This window comes from Callorhinus ursinus, unplaced genomic scaffold (genome assembly GCF_003265705.2).
Source record: "Callorhinus ursinus isolate GAN/ISIS: 27379988/994484 unplaced genomic scaffold, GSC_fseal_2.0 scaffold28, whole genome shotgun sequence".
Taxonomy (NCBI): domain Eukaryota; kingdom Metazoa; phylum Chordata; class Mammalia; order Carnivora; family Otariidae; genus Callorhinus; species Callorhinus ursinus.
The window spans coordinates 10,561,172-10,581,788 of record NW_027397090.1 but is presented as its reverse complement, the minus strand read 5'-3'; the positions used below and the strand labels follow the sequence as shown (position 1 = coordinate 10,581,788).

Here is a 20,617-nt window from a genome sequence, read left to right as displayed (position 1 = left end):
GTGTGGTCTCTCTCACTGTCTTTCTGTCAAATGGATAAAAAAAAAAATCTTAAAAAAAATAAACAGTTCGAGGGGCGCCTGGGTAGCTCAGTTGGTTAAGCGTCTGACTCTTAATTTTGGCTCAGGTCATGATCTCAGATTTGTGAGATCGAGCCTGGTGTTGAGCTCCGTGTGCAATAGGGGGCCTGCTTCTCTCCCTCTCCCTCTGCTCCTCCCCTTGTTCATGCATGCGCGGTTTCTCTCTCTCTCTCTCTCTCTCTCAGATAAATAAATAAAGCTTTTAAAAAAAATAAGCAGTTTAGCTAAGTTTGGGGTCTAATATTCTGGAGTAATTTTTTTTAAAGTTTGCTTAACAAAAGTTTTTTCTCCCTAAAACCCTTTTTTAAAACTTAGAGTAACCAACCAGATGTTTTATAGTGTCTGAGTTTGCCAGGTCCTGGCATATAAAATGGGATAAGATTATTATCATCATGCAGTAAACATGAATGAAAGAAACTCAAGCTTGCTTTTACAGAAAGCATACGGAGAGAAGCTGGAATCTAAATCTGGGCTCATTAATATTACATTTACATATGATTAATTCTGAGTTCTCCTATGTGTGTTATCTTATTTGAGTCATTGTTTGTCTTGATAAAGATAAGGGTAGGGTATTATTTTCTAAATTCTCCATCATGGAAGGTCAAGGGTGATTTTAAATGACTGCATTGTATTAGGTAAATAAAGGGTTTTCCAGTTCCAAAAGGCAGTTGTAATCGCATGTTAAGAATTCTTTGGATCTTAGGAAGTTAGTCAAAGGATTGGAGATGTCAAAGTTCCACATTTGCCTTTTTGTCCCTCAGATCTTAACATTTCAGTTACATCTGTGGAAAGACTTCAGAACCTCTGTATTGAGGTTCAGAATGAGTGAGAGTCAAGTGATGAGTTTTAGCTTAGTATACGCTATCTTAAGAATGGAAACGAACAACAAAAGTCTGTTGATTAAATGAGCAAACACCAACCTTTTAAATGCTAGTGTGTAAACAAAATTGTTCTTAGCCTTGTATGAAACATTGCACTCTGAGCATAATTTTTTTTGGTGTTTAAAGCAGGTTGTCTAGCATCTGCATCTGCTAAGTACTCAACGGATATGTGTTGAATGAATGAATCATAAATAGAATTAAGACTGGGATGCCTTTGTGCTAAATCACTGAAGAAAATAAAGGCAATAAAACTGAGACCCTAGAGCAGTAGACAGAATTAGCAATGAAGTATAAAGTAGAGAAAGTACAGAGCAAGATTACAGAAGAAAGTCCCCCATTGGTGTCCATTTATAAGCATAAATGAATTAAAATATCTCAGTAAAAGCAAAGGCTCTCAGCATGGAGTTTAAATGGTTAAAAGCAAAAAGTCAGGCAAAGACATATAAAAATTAGGAGCAAAAATAAAAAAGCGAAAATCAAGGTAGGAAAATGTTAAATAAAGCCACGGAGATAATTTTAATTGATGTTTATAACTCATGAATATTTATGTATCCAATTACAGCATCAAAATATGTAAAGAAATGATTCAGTTTTTTTAAAGAAACTCTATAGTAGTGAAGGAACTTGCTGCAATTCTCCTGACTTTTGACAGAGCAAGTAAGAGGAAAAATTCCCAACAATAAGATAATGATTTGATGATTTGATGAGATTTTAATACAATAATGATTTGATGATTTGATGAGATACTTAATAACATTAACTGACGCCAAAATGTTTGCGTAGGGGGGTTTTAGGCATCATAATCTTTTCGGAGGTAGTCTAGAAGAATTGTCTTGAAACTGCATTTACATAGCAGGGACTCAGTTTATGTTCATGTTTAGTTAAGTTTTGGGGAGAGACTGAAGCAGATTATGGAGTGAGGCTACCGCCCCCCACCTCCTTCCTCTTGGTGGCACTACTGATCCTCAAGATTCTCTCCACGCTTTGGTGCTCCCTCTTTCCCATTTAGGAAAGGAAAAAGAAAAAGGTAAACATGTAGATGAGATAACTAAAGGAAATAAAATAAATTGGCACACTCACAGGAAAATAAGTAGTAGAATAAAAGCGTTCTACAAAGGCAAAAGAGCACACAGTAATCTGAATTTAAAAGGGTGAAAATCCTAGGCTGGCAGAGCTTTTCTGAAGGGAGAAAGCTGGAAGGCGCAGGCCTGGGGAGCTCAGCACAGTCCCAGTTTGTAGCGGGCATAGTCAGGAAGATGAGAGCAGTTTCAGGCAGGCCATTTTTCTCTGTCTCTCCTCTCTGGGAGCTGAGGTCCTTAAAGACCCCTGAGCATTCCCTGAAAAGTAAGAGAGAGCCTGCAATACCACAGCGCAGTTTGAGTGGGAAGTGCGCAGGTGCACATACATCCTTCCTCCTTCCCCTTCTTCTCTCCACGCATGGGAGGAGCAGGGACTGGCTAGGGACCCAGGACAGCCATAGGGACGCAGAATGAGCCTAGATGGGGAAGCCTTGGCTGAATTTCGGGAGGCTGAGTTTTCCTTTCGAACCCATGCAGCTGTCATGTCTCTTGACAAAATCAGAAGCGGACACAGTCTGTGGCCATTTGTCTTCTAACTTCATTTCAGAGCTCTTCTCGCTCGTGCCCTCCCATGCTCACCCTGCAAGCACTCCTGACTTCATGATGAACAGGGATGGGGAAGTGCCTGGAAATTTTTCCTCTGCAGAGCTGTTGACGAGCCCTGAGGGTTGAGGCTAGAAAAGACTCAGCATTGCATTTCCCACAAAGTGTTTCTCAGAACACTGTTCGTGAGAAATAGTAATGGTGTTCTATAGACACACTATAGAGGGGTTCCATAGACAAAATCAGTTTGAAGAGGGATGAAATAAAGATAGTTTTCCCTTCAAACTTTTCACAGTCTTGAACTGGTTGCTGTGATTCTCTAATTGAGGGCTACAGAATGCAGTCTTTCCCAAAGTTGTTTGAACAAAGAACCCCCAACCCAGGTGTACCTATTAACATCTCTTAGAACACTAGGGTTCCTTGGGAACCAAATCTTAATCTAAGCCATCAAACAGAAAAGCAATGGGTTTATTCTGTATTTAATTAGAGGGTGCATACCGGTGGAAATTTGAGAGAGAGGAAATTGGATTTAATATAAGAGAATCTTTAACTGTTAATGCTTCTCTGCAAAGGGATTAAATGGGCATCCTTGAAAAGGAAGCTCAGAAACCCAGAGAAGCCAGTCTGCTCCCTTGTCGTAGATTTTACAGAAGGGATTTTATATTAGGAGGGAGGTTGAACCTATTTGATTTTAAAGGTCCATTCCAAATCTGATACTATTTCAAGTTACAATCCCTGCTCAGACCTGTCTTCTGATGTCCAAAATTGACTTTCTTCCTCCTTATCTGAAATTAATATAATCATGTGATGAAACACATTTCTAGCAAGGCAAATTTTATATAAGTTCCTAGCTATTCATTTGTTGTTCAATAAAAAAGGGAAGTTTCTTATTCCAAAGAAATAATTAATTTGAGAATTATAATGGATCTTTCCTGAGGATTTTTCTGTGTGCTCTTTCTAATGTAGGTAACCTCAGCCTTGTTTTCTGTCCTTTGGCAGGCAAAAGGACAAGTTTAGTAACAAGTGGGAATTATCAAAACTTCTATAGCAGTGGGAAAAAAGATAACAAGAGAAAGGCAAAAGAGGCATCCCCCTTGATGACATGGTAGAAACACCCAAGTAGCAGAATTGTTTTCAAAAGATGGCCAGCAAGGCTCATGGCCAAAGTGTCCCATGTGGTTGGTGATGAGGTAACAGTCCAATCCACCATGAAAGGGGGAGAGAGGTGAAGTTTAGAGTAATGGAGATTTCATAGTATTATTGCTGGTAATGGGGAGTGGTGGGGGCTTTCGGTTGTTTACCTATGTTGGTGGAAGTAGACGTGTCATTTTGCAAATATACATTGCTATTGTATTTCTTAATATGTATAGTGGAAAGAAAAAAATCAAGAGAGAACTCTCAGATAATGTTGGGGTGGGATCAAATACTGTCCTAAGCATGGTCCTATTTTGGAGTTATGATACCTATATTTTAGCAATACCCTTCATCCAGAATATCTCAGTGCTGGACATTCAGATTAAATGTTTATCTGCTTGGCATGTGGGAAGAAAACCATCTTGAAGTAATTGTGTTTAAAGGTCAAACAGTATGGTAACACCTTACCGATTTTTATTGATTAATAAATTAAAACAAAGTTTTAACTTTCATTGTCAGTAAACCAAGGACACAAAAAGTGACAAGGGATGTCTAAAATGGCTTTCTATAATGGGAATCAAAATGAATTTGCATTGCAAACAGACTAGGATTCACATTTTCTTGATTTTCTGTTTTAGGTAAATGCACACACAAACAAAATAACACTTGGTTTGCAGCAAAGGTTATTTTTGTTTGCTGTGTAAAACCCTTCTATCCTATTTTAGCTATATTTTTAAAATTAAGATTTACTAGTGAAAGCATTTAAAAATATTTAAAGAAGCATTCTAGGGATTAAAAACTAGGAAAATTTCATCTGCACTAGCCCACAGCTATTTTCATTCTCCAGAAGCAGAGTAGTACAATGAAAAGAAGGAATTTGAGATTAGGTGTGTTTCTTGGGTTTACATTTTCTACTCTGACCTTGGACAAGTCACTTATTCTCCCGAATCTTCATTCTTCATGCATAAAAAGAAAATGTGCCTTCATTGTCATATTATCATACTTTTTCCCAGGATTTTTGTAAGTATCCCGTAAGAAAATATGTGAAAGAAACTTGTAGCCTTCAGATTCCTTACATATACATACAATTATTTTTAGCTCCTTTCTGATCTTTGTTCATGTATATATGGTTCCAATCACAGTACCTCATTCAGATTTGTGTTCTACTTTTTCCATCTAACATTATGGTTGTGCTATAATTTACTAGCTTTCCCCCTATTGATGGACATTTAAATGGTTTACAGTTGTTCCCTATTATAATAATACACTGAAAAACGTCTTTGTACATTTAGGCGCTTTTTTTTTTTTTTTTGGACGAATTTCCCTGGGATGAGTTCCAGAGGAAAGATTATGCAGTCAAAGTGAATGAACATTTTTTATCTATCCTGTTTTTGAGCTTTCCCCCTCATCCAAAAACCCCTCCCTTTGGTAACTTTCCTAGAATGTCACAGAGTGCTTAAATGCCTTCTTACAGGCGTCCAGCAGGATTCAGAGTCTGCATTTGGTGGCCATATTTCCATCTTCACGCTCTATCAAAAACACTTGACTATGAAGCCTCCCCTAGACTTCAGGGTCCTCTGGGGAAGGACTGTCCCAATCACCTTTGCACCCTTGTGTGGCCTGTCCTGTCCTAAGATCGCAGTGAGTGTTTTTTTAGTGCAAATAAACTGAACGGAGGGCTAGTACAAGATAGGCTCCTTATAATCACCTGACTCACCAAAGCCTTCATTCATCAAAGAGTTATTAAAAATGCCAGACACTGGTCCTAGAAACTGGAGACAAAGAGGCAGATGCAGCATAGGTGGTCTCATTGCCCTAAGAGCTGGGTCCCCAGTGGGAGTGGAAGACTTTGGTCTTCAATCTGGAGTTAAGGGGTGAAGTTGGCTTGACGCATGTAATGTGATTTCAGGGAGGGCCCTCGCTCTGGTCAAATATTTTAATCATCTGTACTCTAATATCTGTCATTCTATAACCAAGATCATGTAACAGAGGCTGGGATGACAGAAGGGGCCTCCGCTGTGTTGTTGGATAAGCATATCCTGTGTCAAAGAACTCCAGATTGTTTTGTAAGAGCCAGGATGTGAAAACAGAGTTCCTTGACACAGCAGGGGTAGGGAGGGCTTCCAAATCCCCTCTGGAGCAGAAAATCCCTGTTTGATCCTCTTGAGCATCACGAGGCCACCTGCTGTGGCCATGGATGCTGGGGGCCTCAGGCCAATTCAGGGAAGATCAGAGTTTGGGGGTTTTGACTCGTGTATGAATCAATCCATGTCTAAACATTGTGTGTACCCTCCTTGCCTCTTGCTGCACAACTTTGATAAGGGGAGCAGAAATGGAGCAAATAGTTCTGAAAAGTATTCCTTGGCCTCAAACTCTGGGTTGTTTTGCAATCAATTCCTTGGGAGTCTATGTAATTTATTGAAGGCTGACAGAAAGCCAACCTTGGGTCTACTATGAAGCCTCTCGTCGTGTTGGCTAAGCTTGAAGTCTGAGGGCAGAGATTGTCAAGAGAGTGTCAAAGAGGGCAGCTCTGATCCAAAATTCTAAATACCGTTGTTTTCTGTGGAAACCCTCAGAGAACTCTGACAAGTTTTTCAGACCCTGGATTGCCTTATGGTGCCTTATTGAGCAATGACTTGGAGTTTGCTCTATGAGTTAGAACGCTACAGCTTTCCTTTTACAGTGCTTTGTTGAAGAGCTCCCCAAATTTGGCGAAAAAAATTATACATCTTTTTGTGTGCATTGCGGTGCACTTATCTGTATAGTTGAATAAAATTAAATGTACTTGAACCTACCAAGAGATGAAACCCAATTTGTTAACATTTATTAATTGTTCTTATTTAATCATAAAAATATTATCTGCCCAAGATGACCACTTAACCAGTGATCATATTGGGGACTAAGGAGTTTTTCTGTGTTTGAGACAGTGTCAATGATCAGCAAGTTTTAAATGTCAGCCGGGGGATGGATCTAGCTCAGTTGTGCTGCATGGGTTATTGGTCGTAAATTCACATGTGCACGTATAGCTAGAGTTTTGGTAAGTGTTGGATTTATTTTTGGCCACCCATAGCTGGTTTCATTATCCCAAATTTATATTGAGAAAATTCTTTCGAACTTCTCCATTTCAGCTCCTATTTAGAAAGTGCCTGTGTATAGTTTTTACTTTACCTCTGTTGACTGGCTTTTAGGCAGGCATGCTAATTCCCATTTCCCCTGAGCCAAGATCATGTCTTCTGTTTCAACTGCAAGCTAATAACCTGTCAGGAGTATGGAAATATATATCTGGAGTTTGTGATTCTGCACAGAATCAGGATTTCCAAGAGCAGCCTGTGAGAGGAAACTCTGCTCCATGCTTCTCATTTTTAAATGTTGGCTCCTAATGTGCATTCAAATTAACTGCAGGAGACCCCATTTCCTCTGGAAGTTGCTAGCTCTGTCTTTCACGTTCTGCAATCTCATAGGCACATACACCCAATGAAATGTATGGAATGTGTATGAGTATTTGTGTTTTGGAGAGTGCTCCCCATAAAATCATGACCACATTACCGGGGAGGTGATGTCCATGGTGCAGTGCTGGGTTCAGATGCCTGTTCTGTTACATACGGGTTGGGTGATCTTGGGCAAATCTAACCTTTCCATCTTTTGCTTTCCTCATCTGCAAAATGAAGATGAAATTGTTTTAGTTTCAGTTCTTCCAGTGGTCCAAGGTATATGGATGGAGTATTTCAGTGTCTGCTCAGTAGTTGTACTATTATAAGGACAGTACCAGCCTTGGAGAAGGCTTTTATGTGAAGTTAATACTCTAAAGCATTTAGAACAGTTCCTTGCACGTAGTAAGCTTCCAATAAGTATTGTTTACCATTATTACCTTAAGGATCTCAAGAAAATATTCTCTGCCTCTGATAAGAGACAGACCTCTATTTAAACTAAATTCATGCCCATTGTGTGAATTTTGTCTTTTCGTCATTTCTAAGCAGTTAAGACAAGCACATATTGAAAACAGCCAACCAACCAGCTAATCAACCAACCAACCAGAATATCAACTCAGAGTCTAAAGTGGTAGAGTGACACTTAACTGTACTTCCCACTAACACAAAATTTATAAAACACAAACATATCAGAGAGTTAATCCAAACTTCCAGTTGATACCTCCCTTCAAGCAGTTATCTGTTGCTCTTATATCCCACAAAAGACAAAACTTACTGCCTGACAATGGTCTTTGTCAGTCTTTTTAAAGTTAAAAGAAACAGATGTATTTTGGAATGAATAGCATACTAGGTGGTGAAAAGTGTCCTCCATGTACAATTTTTCATTGGTTCCTATGAGTTACAGTGTCTTAGATTAAAGAGCATGCATTCTGGTTGTCCCTACATCTGGAGAAGAACAGGCCACAGTTTTTCTCAGGCCTCTATCCCAGGGTTTAATAGCCGTCATTGTTTAAAATCTTAGAGATAATCTACACTGTTGCAGTTTGAGACAATTTCTTTTTATCCTGTTTTCCACACCCATCCTTTGAACGAGAGCCAGGTATGGGACGTGAACCTCACAGTCCTGTTACACAAAGAAGAATACCAGTGATCTAGACTACCACTCAATGTTTTTGTTGCTGGGAGGAGGAACAGTATCTGGGTTGGTTATTGTTAGTTTTATTCTCTTAACAACTTTGGGCTTTCTTTGAAAGGCAAAACCCAATTGAAAAACTTCTGTTGTTATCTTTTTTTTTTTTTAATTAGAGAGAGAGAGGGAATTAGGGCAGAGGGAGAAGGAGAGAGTGAGAATCTCAAGTAAGCTCCATGCCATTGCAGAGCCTAATGTGGGGCTCGATCTCACGATCCTGAGATCATGACCTGAGCCAAAGTCAAGAGTCAGACGCCTAACTGACTGAGCCACCCAGCTGCCCTAACTTTCTCATTATAAGGGAAATCTCAGATTTGCTTTCCCATACCTAGAAGTGTATGTACTTGGGTTCTCATATCTTGTTACTTTTATGATCAGAAATTAAGATAGCCAGAAAGTTTGAAAACTTTTAGGCAATTGTTCTTTTTTAATCAGACGATTACTTTCTCCTTTAATTGTTTATTTGAATTTAAGTTGTCTTTTGAACTTAGAATAATCATCTTTGCACAGAGGCAGTATCACAGCCAATGAGGTTTATCTGAGGCGTGATTATTGCTAATTGAAATTAGAATAAACAACCATAATTTGCATGTATGCATCAAAAATTTAAACTTTCTCAATATATAGTTTTTAGCAATAAATTTTACACCATGGCTCTTTTTTCCCTCCAGTTTTATAGAGATATAATTGACATGCAACATTGTGTAAGCTTCGGGTACAAATGTGATGATTTGATATCCAAATATTTTAAGAAGTGATGACCACAATAAGGTTAACACATCTGTCACCTCACATACTTACCACTTTTTGTGTGTTTGGTGAGAACTTTTAAGATCTGTTCACTTGGCAACTTTCAAATATAGAGCTACCCTATGACCCAGCAATTGCACTACTGGGTATTTACCCCAAAGATACAGATGTAGTGAAAAGAAGGGCCATATGCACCCCAATGTTCATAGCCACAATGTCCGCAATAGCCCAACTGTGGAAAGAGCCGAGATGCCCTTCAGCAGATGAATGGATAAAGAAGATGTGGTCCATATATACAATGGAATATTACTCAGCCATCAGAAAGGATGAAGACCCAACTTTTGCATCCACATGGATGGGACTGGAGGAGATTATGCTACGTGAAATAAGTCAAGCAGAGAAAGTCAGTTACCATATGGTTTCACTTATTTGTGGAACATCAGGAACAGCATGGAGGACATTAGGAGAAGGAAGGGAAACATGAAGGGGGGGAAATCAGAGGGGGAGATGAACCATGAGAGACTCTGGACTCCAGAAAACAAACAGGGTTTTAGAGGGGAGGGGGTTGGGGGATGGGTTAGCTCAGTGATGGGTATTAAGGAGGGCACGTACTGCATGGAGCCCTGGGTGTTATACGCAAACAAGGAATCATGGATCACTACATCAAAAACTAATGATGTATGGTGACTAACATAACATAATAAAAAAATCAAATATACAATATAATATCATTAACCATAGTCACCATGCTGTACATTCCATCCTCAGAACGTATAACCGGGATGTTTGTACCCTTTGACCACCTTCCCCCATTCCCTCCCTCTCACGCCTCCCACCCCTGGCAATCACCAATCTATCTCTGTTTCTATGAGTTCAGTTTTTTTAGAGTCCACATATAAGTGAGATCATACAATATTTATCTTTCTCTGACTTACTTCATTCAGCATAACACCCTCAAATTTCATCCATCTTGTTGCAACTGGCAGGGTTTCCTACTTTTTTATGATTGACTAATATTTGTGTGTGTGTGTGTTTTCTTGATCCATTCATCTGTCGTTAGACTCTTATATTGTTCCCAGGTCTTGGCTACTGTAAATGGTGCTGTGGTGAACATAGGAGTGCAGATATCTCAAGATAGTGATTTCATTTCTTTCCAGTTAATACCCGGAAGTGGAATTGCTGGATCACATGGTATTTCTATTTTTAATTTTTTGAGGAAACCCCATGCTGTTTTCCATAGTAGTTGTACCAGTTTATATTCCTACCAACAGAGTACGAGCGTTCCCTTTTCTCCACATCCTTACCAACACCTTTTGTCTCTGGTCTTTTTGATAACAGCAGTTATACCAGATGTGAGATAATATCTCATTGTAGTTTTGATTTGCATTTTCCTGATGATTAGTGGTGTTTATCAAGCAGCTTTTCATGTACCTGTTGGCATTTGTATATCATCTTTGGAAAAATGTCTATTCAGGACCTTTACCCATTTTTTAATGGGGCTGTTTGTTCTTCTCCTATTGAGTTTTATGAGTTCCTTATGTATTTTGGATATTAACACATTATCAGATACGTAGTTTGCAAACATTTTCCTTTGGTTCCCTTTCCATTTTAATTGTGGGTTTTTTTGTTGTTGTTGTTGTTTTGCTGTGCAGAAGTGGGTTAATTTGCTATATTCCCATTTGTTTATTTTTGCTTGTGTTGCTTGTGCTCTTGGTGCCATAGCTCCCCCCCCCCAAAAAAATCATTGCCAAGACCAATATAAAGGGTCATTTTCCTTGTGTTTTCTTCTAGGAGTTTTATGGTTTCGAGTCCTCCATTTCAAGTGAATTTTTGTGTTTTAGGATAGGTGTCCAGTTTCATTTTTTTTGCATGTAAATATCTAGTTTTCCCAACACTATTTATTGAAGGGATTGTCTTTTCCCCATTGAGTATTTTTGACTCCCTCATTGACCATATATTAGTTGACCATATACACACGGGTTTATTTCTGGGCTCTTCTGTTCCTTTAGTGTGTCTATTTTTATGCCAGTTCCATACTGTTTTGTTTACTATAGCTTTGTAATATAGTTTGAAATCAGGAAATATGATGTGTCTATCTTTGTGGGGTTTTTTTCCCCCTCAAGACTATTTGGCTCTTCAGGGTATTTTGTGGTTCTATAAGAGTTTTATGATTGTGTTTTCTATTCCTTTGAAAAAATCTATTGGAATTTTGACAGAGATTTCATTGAATCAACAGATGGCTTTGGATTGTATGAATATTTTAACAATATTATTCCTTCAGATCATGATCATGGATTATCTTTCTGTTTATTTGTGTCTTCTCCAATTTTTTTCATCGGTGTTTAATAGTTTTCAGTATACTTAGAGTTTTTACTTGCTTGGTTAAATTTGGTTCTAAGAATTTTATTCTTTTTGATGCTGTTATAAATGGAATTGTTTTCGTTATTTTTGTTAATGTATAGAAACACAACTGATTTTTGTATGTTAATCTTGTAGTTTTACTGAATTCATTGATTAGTTCTAATAGTTTTTTGGATTAATAGTTTTTTTTTTTTGAGTCTTCAAGGTTTCCTATATATAAGATCATGTTATCTGTAGAGACAATTTTACTTCTTCCTTTTTTATTTGGATGCCTTCTATTTCTTTTTCTTGCCTCATTGCTCTGGCTGGGACTTCCAATACTCTGTTGAAGAGGAGTGCTGAGAGTAGGCACCCTTGTCTTGTTGCCGATCTTAGAGCAGAAGCTTTCAACTGTTCACTGTTGAGTGTGATGGTAGCTGTGGGCTTTTCATATATGATCTTTATTATCTTGAGCTATATTTCTTCTATACCCAATTTGTTAAGAGTTTTTATCATGAAAGAATGTTGAATTTTGCCAAATTCTTATTCTGCGTTTTTGAGATGGTCATATTATTTTCTTATCTTTTGTTATATTAGTGTGATGGATCATATTGATTGATTTGCATATATTGAACTTCTTTGCATCCCAGGGATGAATCCCACTTGATCAAGGAGGGGTGTATGATCCTTTCAATATGCTGTTGAATTTGGGTTGCTAACATTTAGTTGAGTATTTTTGTATCTGTATTAATTGGGGGTATTGGTCTGAGGTTTTATTTCTTGTAGTGTCCTTATGCAGCTTTGGCATCAGGACATTGCTTGCCTCATATAATGAATTTGGAATTGTTTCCTTCTCTTTAGTTTTTTTGGAAGAGTTTGAGAAGGATTGGTATTAATTCTTCTTTAAATATTTGGTGGAATTCACCAGTGGGATCATCTGATCCTGGGCTTTCTTTGTTGTGAGGGTTTTGATTACTGAGTCAATCTCCTTACTTGTTGGTCTGTTCACATTTTTTATATCTCCTTGATTTAGTCTCAGTAGGTTGTATGTTCCTAGCAGTTTTTCCATTTCTTCTAAGTTGTCCAATTTGCTGGCATAAAGTTGTTCACAGTAGTCTCTTACGATCCTTTGTATTTCTGTGGTAGCAGTTGTAATGTCTCTTTTTTCATTTCTGATTTTATTGATTTGAGTCCCCTCTCTTGCTTTCTTGATGAGTCTAACTAAAGGCTTGTCAGTTTTGTTTATCTTTTCAAAGAACTCTTTTTTAAAATTTTATTTTATTATGGTTAGTCTATGGTTAGTCACCATAGACTACGTCATTAGTTTTTGATGTAGTGATCCACGATTCACTGTTTTCTTATAACACCCAGTGCTCCATGCAATATGTACCCTCCTTAATACACATCAGTGGGCTAACCCATCCCCCCACCCCCCTCCCCTCTAAAACCCTCAGTTTGTTTCTCAGAGTGCATAGTCTCTCACGGTTCATCTCTCTCTCCGATTTCCGCCCCTTCAGTTTTCCCTTCCTTCTCCTAATGTCCTCCCTGCTATTCCTTATGTTCCACAAATAAGTGAAACGAGATGATCATTGACATTCTCTGCTTGACTTATTTCACTTAGCATCATCTCCTCCAGTCCCATCCATGTTGATGTAAAAGTTGGATATTCATCCTTTCTGATGGCTGAGTAATATTCCATTGTATATATGGACCACATCTTCTTTATCCATTCATCTGTTGAAGGGCATCTCGGCTCTTTCCACAGTTTGGCTATTGCGGACATTGCCGCTCTGAACATTGGGGTGCATATGGCCCTTCTTTTCACTACATCTGTGTCTTTCGGGTAAATACCCAGTAGTGCAATTGCTGGGTCATAGGGTAGCTCTATTTTTAATTTTCTGCGGCACCTCCGCACTGTTTTCCAAAGTGGCTGTACCAACTTGTATTCCCACCAACAGTGTAAGAGGGTTCCCCTTTCTCCACAACCTCTCCAACATTTGTTGTTTCTTGCCCTGTTAATTTTTGCCATTCTAACTGGTGTAAGGTGGTATCTCATTGTGGTTTTGATTTGAATTTCCCTGATGGCTAATGATGATGAACATTTTTTCATGTGTCTGTTAGCCATTTGTATTTCTTCTTTGGAGAAGTGTCTGTTCATGTTTTCTGCCCATTTTTGACTTGATTATTTGTTTTTTGGGTGTTGAGTTTGAGATGTTCTTTATAGATCTTGGATACCAGCCCTTTATCTGTAGTGTCATTTGCAAATATCTTCTCCCATTCTGTGGGTTGCCTCTTTGTTTTGTTGACTGATTTCCTTTGCTGTGCAGAAGCTTTTTATCTTGATGAAGACCAAAAGTTCATTTTTGCTTTTGTTTCACTTGCCTTTGGAGCTGTATCTTGAAAGAAGTTGCTATGGCCGATGTCAAAGAGGTTACTGCCTATGTTCTCCTCTAGGATTTTGATGGAATCCTGTCTCACATTGAGGTCTTTCATCCACTTTGAGTTTATCTTTGTGTATGGTGTTAGAGAATGGTCGAGTTTCATTCTTCTGCATGTGGCTGTCCCAATTTCCCAGCATCATTTATTGAAGAGACTGTCTTTTTTCCATTGCATAATTTTTCCTGCTTTGTCGAAACTTATTTGACCACAGAGTTGAGGGTCCATATCTGGGTTCCCTATTCTGTTCCATTGGTCTATACGTCTGTTTTTGTGCCAGTACCAGGCTATCTTGGTTATCACTGCTTTGTAATATAGCTTGAAATCAGGCAACATGATGCCCCCAGCTTTGTTTTTCTTTTTCAACATTTCCTTGGTGATTCGGGGTCTTTTCTGATTCCATACAAATTTTAGGATTGTTTGTTCCAGCACTTTGAAAAATGTCATTGGAATTTTGATTGGGATGGCATTGAAGGTATAGACATGCTCTGGGTAGCATAGACATTTTAACAATGTTTATTCTTCCGATCCATGAGCATGGAATGTTTTTCCATCTTTTTGTGTCTTCAATTTCTTTCATGAATGTTCTGTAGTTCGGAGAGTATAGATCCTTTACCTCTTTGGTTAGGTTTATTCTGAGGTATCTTATGGTTTTTGGTGCTATTGTAAATGGAATCGTTTCTCTAATTTCTCTTTCTACAGTTGCATTGTTAGTGTATAAGAAAGCAACTAATTTCTGTGCATTGATTTTGTATCCTGCCACATTACTGAATTGCTGTATAAGTTCTAGTAATTTGGGGGTGGAGTCTTTTGGGTTTTTCACATAAAGTGTCAGGTCATCTGCGAAGAGAGAGAGTTTGACTTCTTCTTTGCCAATTTGAATACTTTTATTTCTTTTTGTTGTCTGATTGCTGTTGCTAGGACTTCTAGTACTATGTTGAACAATAATGGCGAGATTGGGCATCCTTGACGTGTTCCTGATCTTAAGGGAAAGGCTCTCAGCTTTCTCCCATTGAGGACGATATTCACTGTGGGTTTTTCATAGATGGATTTTATGAACTTGAGCAATGTACCCTCTATCCCTATACTCTGAAGCATTTTAATCAGGAAAGGATGCTATATTTTGTGAGATGCTTTTTCTGCATCAATTGAGAGGACCATACGGTTCTCCTCTCTCCTCTTATTAATGTGTTCTATCACATTGATTGATTTGCAAATGTTGAACCACCCTTGCATCCCAGGGATAAATCCCACTTGGTCGTGGTGGATGATCCTTTTAATGTATTGTTGGATCCTATTAGCTAGGATTTTGTTGAGGATTTTGGAATCCATATTCATCAGGGATATTGGTCTGAAATTCTCCTTTTTGGTGGGGTCTCTGCCTGGTTTGGGGACCAAGGTAATGCTGGCCTCATCAAATGAGTCTGGAAGCTTTCCTTATGTTTCTGCTTTTTTTTTTTTTTTTTGAAACAGTTTCAGGAGAATAGGTATTATTTCTTCTTTGAATGTTTGGTAGAATTGCCCAGGGAATCCATCAGGACCTGGACTCTTGTTTTTTGGGAGGGTTTTGATCATTGCTTCAATCTCGTTACTGGTTATTGGCCTATTCAGGTTGTCAATTTCTTCCCGTTTCAGTCTTGGGAGTTTATAGGTTTCCAGGAAGGTATCCATTTCATCCAGGTTACTCAGCTTATTGGCATAGAGTTATTGGCCTATTCAGGCTGTCCATTTCTTCCTTTTTCAGTCTTGGCAGCTTATAGGTTTCCAGGAAGTCCTCCATTTCATCCAGATTGCTCAGTTTATTGGCATATAATTGTTGATAATAATTTCTAATAATTGTTTCTATCTCCTTGGTGTTAGTCATGATTGCTCCCCTTTCATTCATAATTTTATTAATTTGGGTCCTTTCTCTTTTCTTTTGGGTAAGTCTGGCCAGTGGTTTGTCGATCTTATTAATTCTTTCAAAGAACCAGCTTCTAGTTTCGTTGATCTGATCTACTGTGCTTCTGGTTTCTAATTCATTGATCTCTGCTCTAATCTTAATTATTTCTCTTCTAATGCATGGCTTAGGCATCATTTTTGCTTTTTCTCTAGTTCTTTAAGGTTTAGAGTTAGTTGGTGAGTTTGGGATTTTTCTATTTTTTTGACTGAGGCTTGGATGGCTATGTATTTCCCCCTTAGGACCGCCTTTGCAGTATCCCATAGGTTTTGGACCAATGTGTTTTCATTCTCATTGGTTTCCATGAATTGTTTAAGTTCTTTGATTTCCTGGTTGACCCAAACATTCTTGAGCAGAGTGGTCTTTAGCTTCCAAGTGTTTGAATTTCTTCCAAATTTTTTCTTGTGATTGAGTTCCAGTTTTAAAGCATTATGGTCTGAGAATATGCAGGGAATAATCTCAATCTTTTGGTATCGTTTGAGACCTGATTTGTGACCCAGTATGTGATCTATTCTGGAGAATGTTCTATGTGCGCTCAAGAAGAATGAGTATTCTCTTGTTTTAGGGTGGAATATTCTGTATATATCTATGAGGTCCATCTGATCCAGTGTGTCATTCAAAGCTCTTGTTTCTTTGTCGATTTTCTGCTTAGATGTTCTGTCTATTGCTGAGAGTGGTGTATTGAGGTCTCCTACAATTAATGTACTGTTATCAATATGACTATTTTGGTTAACAGTTGGCTTATGTAGATGGCTGCTCCCATTTTGGGGACATAGATATTTACAACTGTTAGATCTTCTTGTTGGATAGACCCTTTAAGAATGATATAGTGTCCTTCTGTGTCTCTAACTACAGTCTTTAGTTTAAATCTAATTTGTCTGATATAAGAATTGCTACCCCAGCTTTCTTTTGAGGTCCGTTGGCATGGAAGATGGATCTCCATCCCTTCAGTTTCAGTCTGGATGTATCTTTAGGTTCAAAATGAGTCTCTTGTGGGCAGCATATAGATGGGTCCTGTCTTTTTATCCAATCTGAAACCCTGTGCCGGTTTATAGGAGCATTTAGGCCATTCACGTTGAGAGTGATTATTGAAAGACATGAATTAATTGTCATCATGTTGCCTGTGAAGACCTTGTTTTTATAGATTGTCCATGTAAATTTCTGTTGTATATCCCTCTTGGGGTCTTTCTCCTTTTGTAAGACCCCCCCTTAATATTTCTTGCAGGGCCGGCTTAGTGGTCACATATTCTTTCAGATTCTGCGGGTCTTGGAAACTCTGCATCTCTCCATCCATTCTCAATGACAGCCTTGCCGGATAAAGTATTCTTGGCTGCATGTTCTTCTTGTTTAGTACCCTGAATGTGTCTTGCCAGGCCTTTCTGGCTTGCCAGGTCTCTATGGATAGGTCTGATGTTATTCTGACGTTCCTTCCTCTGTCCGTAAGGAATCTCTTCCCCCTAACTGTCCTTAAGATGGTTTCCTTGAGGGGCGCCTCAGTGGCTCAGTTATTGGGCATCTGCCTTGGGCTCAGGTCATGATCCCGGGGTCCTGGGGTCAAGCCCCACATTGGGCTCTCTGCTCCGCAGGAAGCCTGCTTCTCCTCTCCCACTCTCCCTGCTTGTGTTCCCTCTCTCACTGTGTCTCTCTCTGTCAAATAATAAATAATCTTAAAAAAATACTTATTAAAAAAAAGATGGTTTCCTTGGTTCCAAGATTTGTGAGTTTTACTATTACATGCCAGGGTGTTGACCTGTTTTCCTTGATCTTGGGAGGGGTCCTCTTTGCCTCTAGGACACAATTGTTTGTTTCATTCCCCAGAGTAGGGAAGTTCTCAGCTACGATTTGCTCAAATATATCTTCTAATCCTCTCTCTCTCTCCACCCCCTCAGGGATTCCAATAATTCTGACATTGGAACGTTTCATGGTGTCACTTATTTCTCTGATTCTATTTTCATGGATTCTGAGTTGTTTTTCCCTGGCCTCCTCTTTTCCCTTTTTTCTCTATTAAATGGTCTTCAAGGTCACGAATTCATCTTCTGTCTTGCTTACCCTGGCTGTTAGATTATCTAGATTAGATTGGATCTCATTGATAGCATTTTTAAACTCTGCCAATTCTGCTTTCACTTCCGCCCTTAGAGACTCTATGTTGCCATTAGTCGATTTCTGCATTCTAGCTATTGTCTTCACAATTGCTAGCCTGAATTCCACCTCCAACATCTTGGTTATACCTGAATACATTTGTAAATCTGTGGCATAAGTCATAGTCTCTGAGTCTTTCCTATTTTGGGGGTTCCTCCTCCTTGTCATTTGTTGAGGGGTGGTTGAGGGAATGTATAGTGTCCAAGTTATTGACTACAACCCAAGCAAGATGCACCTGTTTTCTAGGGACCTTAGGGTTGCTGGCCTCTTGTTCTCTCAGCCTGTCTTCTGGGGGTGGGGCCTGCCACACTGGTACTCAGGCTACCCTATTTGGGGAGAGTTGCCCTGCTCCCTGTGGGGGGGGATGGGCTCAGTGAAAACCGGTGTTTTGGGGCTTTTGTTCTCTGGCAGCTTTCCCTGGTGGCTTTCCACATCTCTTCTGAGAGCCAGAGCCGAAGAGAGCATTTCCAACCCTCTGCCTCAAAGCAGAGAGATTGCAGTCTGTTTTTCAGTGAGCTTTCCAGGCAAGACTATCTCTGGTTCTGTCTGTGCTGCTATAAACTGCAGTGTCCTGGATTGTGCGCCCCTCAGCAGCGCTCGCAGTCCTTGCCTCCCCGTCAGGGCACATCTCTGCCCTTTATGCTTCTGAAACCGCCAGCCACCCCCAGTTCGCACATGCAACCCTGCCGCTCAGGGTATCTGTCTGCGGGGCTACCCTAAAGTCCTTTCCCCGCCACTACCGGTCTGCGAGTCTGTGCCCCGTCCCCAGCGTGGGAGGCTGTCACTCACTGGCAGTGTAGGATCCCTATGGCTGGGCTCCCTCGACCTTCCATTTATCCTCTGATATCTGCCCGCGGAATCACGGCTCCCTGCTTCGTACCTCAGAACCAACTACCTGCGATATTCTGTCTGTAGAGATCCAGATCTATCTTCTTATATCTCAGGCTGATTTTGTGGGTGTTCAGAATGGTCTGGTAGATCTCCAGCTCAATTCTGGGGACCGGTTGGAATACGGTCCCCTACTCCTCCACCATCTTTTCCCTCCAAAGAACCAACTCTTAATTTTTGTTCATCTTTTCTATTGTTTTCCTATTCTCTATTTCGGTTATTTCTTCTTTAATCTTTATTATTGCCCTCCTTCTGCTAACTTTGGGCTTCATTTGCTCTTCTTTTTCTAGTTCCTTGAGCATAATGTTAAGTTGCTTATTTGAGATCTTTCTTCTTTCTTAGTGTGTGCATTTATAATATAAACTTTCCTCTTAGAAATGCTCTTTTTGCCTCCCATAAGTTTTGTGATGCTTTGTTTCTATTTTTGTTTGTCTCAAGACAGTTTAAAATTTTTCTTTTGATTTATTCTGTGATCTAGTGGTTGTTCGAAAGCATGTTGCTAAATTTTCATGTATTTAAGAATGTTCCAGCTTTCCTTCTTTTACTCATTTATAATTCCATTATCACTGTGAAAACTATACTTGATATAATTTCTATTTTCTTAAATTTCTTTGGACTTGTATTGTGGACTAACATGATCTGTCCTGGAAAATGTCCTGTGTTTGCTCTAGAAGACCATATATTCTACTGCTGTTGGATTGAATGTTCTATATATATCTGTTAGGTCCATTTGGTCTATAGTGTTGTTCAAATCTGCTGTTTTCATATTGATCCTCACCTTGGCTCTTTTAAAAACAATTTTATGAGTATCATACTTGCGTGTTCTAGAATGTATTAGAGCCTGAATAAATTTTGTCCTTATGTGATCAAGTGTCAGAGCAGTGTGACTTCAAAGAAACAACGAAAAGCAAATGAAAAGTGGTTCTATATTTTGCTTGCAGTTCTCAGAACATATTAAAAGGGATCAATATATAGATCCTAGCCATCTTCTCTAAGATTCTTATTACCCTACTACTTTCTCATTGCTGGAGCCCACCTGGAGCTTCTCTTCTCCACTTTCTCTCTTCCACTACTCCCCAGTGCTCCCCACTCTTTTTTCACCTGTTGGTGTCCTACCTCTTTCTTCTTATTCTCCTGATTCTGTGTCACAGGAATGCAGTGATTAAGTTGGCAAGAGAGAAAAAATCTCTTAAGAGGGTGGGCAAAGAGGAGACACTAAGCAGGCAGGGACAATATTATCTTTGCTGGGGAGCAAAGGCCTCAAGTGTTCATAGTGAGACCAGGAATACTCAATAATAAATTTTGTCTGTGTCTCAAAAGCATTTTTAAAAAGAACACAAGGATTTAATGCAGCTGTTAATGTTCTTGCTTTACTTAGCTTAGGGTAAGCTTTCCAAAAGAGGCAACCCGTCCATAGTTCTCAAGCCCATGGCATTGGAATGTGAGCTTGGAGAAACTTCAGGTAATACACTTACAATATTCTTCTACAATTATAACAGATATGGGGGGGTGGGATGTACAAGGAAGAGTCAAAGTCTATTCTACTTCATAAGGAGGGTAGATTTTCTAGGACGTTGCTGTGGTTTTCCAGAATTTCCCTCTAGGAATAGATAAAGGAGGCAGCTGGTTAGAAAGGAAGTGCTAGGGAGAATGAAAATTGGGTTTGAACCACACTTTATGTAAGATGGAGAGAATATCATTTTCCACATCAAAAAGTGGTGGGGTGGCGATGGCTGCTGGCCATCACTGGAAAGCCAAAGCCTCCCCATCCAGTGCACCTCTGGGAACTCCCA

The 20,617-nt window shown here is 39.2% G+C and overlaps 1 protein-coding gene and 1 non-coding gene across 4 annotated transcripts in view; both read left to right on the top strand.

The window, feature by feature from the left end:
* The window catches only part of PGM5 (phosphoglucomutase 5), a 207,739-nt gene that overhangs the window by 73,036 nt on the left and 114,086 nt on the right, over nt 1-20,617 (top strand). The window lies entirely within an intron of this gene.
* On the top strand, nt 8,831-8,964 carry LOC112838705 (U4 spliceosomal RNA). The gene has a single exon (XR_003212036.1). It is a non-coding gene; the product is annotated as a U4 spliceosomal RNA (small nuclear RNA).